Consider the following 6,000-nt stretch of genomic DNA (forward strand, 5'->3'; position numbering starts at 1 on the left):
ATTTGAGTTATCAAGTTCTAGAGACAAAAAACATGTTTTGTGAGAACACTGTGACCTTGACCTTTGACCACCAAAGTCTTATCAGTTATTTCAAGAGTCTAAGAGAGTAATAATAGATCTCGCTCAAGGTGTTCTTTAGCTGATATGTTCACGGAGCAAAAAGGTTTTTGTGAGGTCAGAGTGAACTAGACCCTTGACCTCCAAATTGTAATCAGGTCATCCTTGAATCATAGTGAATGTTTGTGCCAGATAAAATGTAATTCTCTGTGGGTGTTCTGATATGTCATATTCACATGTATGAATGTAATCAGTTACAAATATAAAAAAATTCCTTCAAGGCATTCTGTAAATCTTGTGTTTACAAGAATGGGATGGATGGACGGATGGACATACGTGAAAACATGATGCCTCCAATGACTAGCTGTTAATAATGATCCTTTTGAAGACATTTTCTCTGTAAATTAAGATGTCTCTATCATATGGTTTATAATAAGGGGTCTGAGCATACATATAGAAATGGTTGAGATAGAATTCCAATCATCTTATAAAACAAGCGTTACATATGATCGTTGATTAGAGCCTCATGTAGTCAGATGTGAGGGATACAGTAAACAGACAGATCAATGGAAAGCTTTATATGTCATTCTGAGTAAAAGCATCAATTAAGACCACTAACAGAAATGCACTCAGAAAACAGTCTGTAATGTGCTTCTTAAAGTCTGTATTTGTAGTCATGGCAATGCTTTGCAGCTCTCAACAAGCAAACAGCGTCTCCAGTCCAAGAACACACTGTCCTATTGTAATGAAATTATTCCTAATCACTGCAGAAAGTAGTGAGTACCTTTTTGCACAGAAGAGCCACTTAAGCCTTGCCCTCTGTTCCGGTCTTGTTTATCAGTTTGACGTATTATGTCTCCAGCAGAATCAATTATTTACAAAAAAAATTCAAAACTTTCCAATTAACATCGAGTCAGTAAAATTATCTGAGTCTTGCTAATGCTTTCAGATAATAGGCAAGATCTGCTCAGAGTCTAGACTTAATAAGAAGACATTGTAACTTTCTAACAACAGTTAATGATGTTGATGATTTCACATGTCAAAGATAATGGAGTTGGAAAGAGAAGGGGAAGAGGGCTCTGGCGGACAAAGGCAGATTCTCAGAAAGAGATGTTTATGCTGTAACATAACTTCCGAAAGTGTGCTGCTTTTCATGCAGTAGTTACTGCCGACGCATCTTTGGTCTTACAGCTTCGAAACAATCTCCTTAAAAAAACTTTCTTCCTGCAAGAATAATTCATGAGGCTTAATTTAGAAATGTGGCTCATGCTGCTGTAGCGGAGTACAGGGCTGATAAGAGCCACAGCAACTGAACACGAGCCGAATAAAAATAGGAGACATTAAAAACAACCAGTTTGTGCATGTACAAACAACAGTTTGATGAGGGCCACTCATATGTACTGCCACACAGTCCACACAGTGAGGAGTGCTCAATAAATTGTGTTTACTTTTTAGAAATTCAGTCTTGGCTTGAACTCTCTGTGTAACAGTGGATCCTAAATAACGATATATAACTAGATAAAGCAACATGAGACATTTGATCAGATCAGACTGATCAGAGGACACCACATCAAATGTAAACATGCTGTATTTAAAGCTGCACCTGCAGTGGCATATGAATATGTATTACACCAATTCACAACACACTCACTTATAGAGGAATATCAGCCTCACTTCAGTGGAACTAATACTGTACCCTTATTATACAGAATTTTTCTTATACATCCATACTACACTACTTATATAATTCAACTGTACTCGACTTTACTTTTGAATTTCAGAGAGATGTCTGTGATTCAGTGAATCTTAATTTGAGCATGATTGTGGAAGAGAAAACACAGTATTGTTACACAGTTCTCACTGTTGATTCTTTTATTTATTTATATATATTTAAAAATATATATTTATATAACTTCTTCAGATATGACACCAGTAGAAATGCAGACTACTGTTGTGATTAATGTCTTTTTTGTTGAATACTTGTAATTTATCCTGAATAAATTTGTCACTCTGTGCGAAACCACTGGTCTCGAACAGTAACGTTATAAGGAGGAATGTGCACAGACACATTCTCTTCCTTGCATCCCTCCACGCTGCAGTGTTTCTTCAGTGTTGTTTGTTGTCGTTAGCCTGTGGTAGCTAACAAACTGCTAGCTCAGCAACATGTCTGCTTGGTGTCGCGTACGGTGTGGATGGGTGGTGGGTTCGGAGGCTGGCCTGATACCGGCTGGGTGGGGCTGAGAGACGAGTGCGATCCCGTATGACTCATACGGAGGAGGACGTACAAAAGGAGACATTTCAATAACATATTTCTACGAATGGACTGATTGAAAAAGTCTGCGGAGTGACTGTTTTCATACTTTGAGGGTCCCTACTGACATCCTTCAAGTAACTACAGAGAGTAAAAGCCCAGAAAATGTAATTTACACAATAAAGGCCCTTTAAATTAGTTGTTATATGAATGAGTGGACCTGGCCCAAAGTCTTTCCACCCCAAGGATAAACTAATCTGAGATCTTAACAATAAAGATGTAATATTACAAGAAAATAGGTTTATGAGAGCTTTATTCTCATAGATTTACCACTTTTATGATACTACGACATTATTCTAGAAATCTGTGAATTTTCTAAGACTAGGCACAAATAAAGACGAAGGGACACAAATTAACTACAAACAGATGCACAAGAAGTACAAAGCCCCTGCTCATACATGATTGAAAACCCCCTTTTTTTTCTTACCAATCTTTTAGTTGCCTTGTTTACCTGCCATAACCGCAAAGCCCAACTTTGTCTGGTAATATCTTATGCATTTGTGTTTTTTACCTCATAAACACTAAATTGTATTTCTCCACGAAAAACACGTTTTAAACCATGTCATACTTCAGTGGGGGTTTTGACTGGACTAGTCAAGAGAAACCGGGTCAGGGTTTTAAAATTAAATAGGTGCTGAGCTGGATTAGAAACAATGGTTGCACATTGGCAAACAAGAGGCAGGTACACTTTCAGTGTTTCAGCCTTCACAAATTCCCTTCTGTACATCTATGGTTGTATATTCTATGGTTATCTCTGTTTTTCTCTCGGTCTTTTCCTTCCTCTCTTCCCGATCGGTTTAGAATCTTGCAGCTCCCTCTGATAGATGAAGGCTCCTCTCGTGTCGACCCCTGGCATCTGGATCACAGCCGTAATGACTGGGCCAACTGGTGCTAACATGCCTCGGAGAAAGGTCAATAGACCCGAATGGCAATACAAGTATCGACAGTGTCATCCATCAGAGGCTGCAGCGGCTTGACAAGGGCATGACAACAATTGATTCTACATCTGTCAAACCGGGATCAATTACAAAATAATTTTCAGGTGAAAAATGGAAATCAAAATGTGCAGCCTCTGCGCTCTTAAGGGACAATATCTATGTCAGACCCTCACCTAATCAGACAAACTGCACATACACCTTCATTATTCATACAGGAGCCATGAAGAGTTCCCCTTTTTTTCTCGATGTGCATTATTCATTATGATACATGAAGGGACCTTCTCAGTGTTATAGACGTGGGGGTTTTGGCTGTTTCATGTTGAGCATGGAGCTGATCCTGCTGGGAGTCTTGGGACCCATTGAGTATCAGTTGTTCCAGAGACACCAGAGTACAACTTGCTTTATTAATTCACATGTACCCACTGTCACAGACAAAGACATGCACACATGAAACACACACACACACACACTATTGGACATCACAGATATTGAATTCTTTAGCTCATACTGTGAGTCTCTTTTCACAGTTCTTCATTGTACAGTGATCAGCAACAGAACAACATAGCAAAGCAATTAGCATAATTAAGTGGATTTCAAAGTTTAAAATAGGCACTCAGGTTGGGTGACTGTTGCTTAACAGGGTTAGTGGGTCTTCCACTGACCTGAGGATCAATGGTTGATCCCTAGCTCCTCTGAATCACATGCCTGAGCAAGACCCCTAAATCACACATGACGGCTTTACTGGCAATGTGTGAAAGATGTGTGATAAACAAAGAAGCGCTCTATGACAGTGTGTGTATAGGTGAATGTTACTCAGAGTATATGGGATGGGCGTTGTATACATGCGCTAAATGAACTCCAGTAATCTTGTGTAGCATCTGGAGGAAACAGAAGTCACAGTCTTTTTAAAACAGTAGTCAAACTCCTGGTTTGTCACCGTAAATATAGGTCAAGCCCCTAAAGGTCATTATAAATTAAGCAAAAACACAATATTGTTAATATGAGCCTTGCCTCTGTTGCTCTTGAGAACACAAATCAGAGCTGTGTGGAAATGAAAACCATTTCATTGATACATTTATGAACCCAACATGGCACCATAGAATTAATTGATGCAAATAATATGCATAAGCTTGTGGCTTTGAATTTTTTTTTTTACCAAACAAAAATGTGTTTTCTAAGATACTGGGACATCTTTTGTACTGATAATTTGGTCTGGAGACGGTCATGCCAATTCAAGCCTCAGAGGTTCTACAATTTTAGTCACACAACAATTTCCTGTGGGTAAAATGAATGGGACTTTTACTTCTGGGATCAAGGGGTGCCTGACACAGCTCCCTCCATTCCACAGAAGACATGCAACTATTTTCACAGGCTTAGTAGCAAGATCCTCGATGAGTGCTGCAAATGTTTTTGGGACAAAACTTATTTACATTGTGTAGTACTCAAAACAAAGACAATACATTTTAACTGAATTCGAATAATGCAATGGCAAAGTACAATCACTACAGTACAAAGGACAAAAGAAGTTTTAACAAAATCACAAAGCCCAGGTTTTTAAAAATGTCTTTCTAGCTTCATTTAACACAAATTCTGAGGATTTGAGATCTCACAGGAAATTGATATATTCCTGGCTTTAAATAGACTAGTGCAGTGTTTGTTCTAAACCTGCCTTTTTGGAATAGGCTGTTTACTTGATTATCTACTCCGGAGGTAGTCATTAGTGAGTCCTCCTCAAACTGTTCTACACTATTCTCACTTTTTTATCAACAGTCTGTGATGCAGAGTGAAGTCAGAACACTTTCTGTTCATCCTACCTGGTTTTATATGATTTTATAGTCAATACATGATGTTAGAAAATTGGTTAGACATTGGTCACTCAGAGCCATTCAGCAAAGTACTGTAGCATCCCTGCTAATTACTGATATGCTTTAGCCGCAAGCATCCATTAGTTAGCAAGCCGGGCAGGTAACTGCAGCTATCTTGCTAAACAGTTTGTTTCAAGACATGTATTTTTACTAGGGATGGGCATTCGATTAAATTGTCTTAATCGATCGTCGGGAGATTTAATGACGAATTTTCGATTAATCATTAATATTTTTATATTCAAAAATTCACTATTTATAGGCTATATGAAAATGCAGTGAAAATTAAAAAAAACAAAGCGTGTTTCCTCATTCAGATCTTTATTACAAGATGAACAAAATATGCGCTGCCGTAACCTCAAGCAGCGGAGCCGACAGCTAGAAGCCGGTGCTACTAAACACTAATAATATAAAAAACAAGCATGTTAAACAATAACTTAACCACAAATATATAATACTTAGGTCTGACAGGTTTTGCCACATGTAACTAAAACTATCAAACAAGGCACCGAGTCGAGAAAGCTTCATAAAAATAACTAGTAACTCACATACAACTTCAGCACCAGCCTACTGACTTGTGTTGAGAAAGATGACATGTTAACATGCTCTGGAGTCAGACGCGAACGCAGCCTGGTGACCGTCAGTCCAGCTGCTGAAACAACTCGCTCTGAGAGGACTGACGTCGCCGTGATACCATACAGTCTATGCATGATACACAGGTAGCTCCGTGCTAACTTGGCTAGCCTGGGGAACGTTATTCTCTGCTCGTTGTGCATCGCAGCTCCTCCGTGCTAACACCGAGTTGATGCTAGGTTGAGAGTGAGACCGAGAG

Source organism: Limanda limanda, chromosome 19 (genome assembly GCF_963576545.1).
Source record: "Limanda limanda chromosome 19, fLimLim1.1, whole genome shotgun sequence".
Lineage (NCBI taxonomy): Eukaryota > Metazoa > Chordata > Actinopteri > Pleuronectiformes > Pleuronectidae > Limanda > Limanda limanda.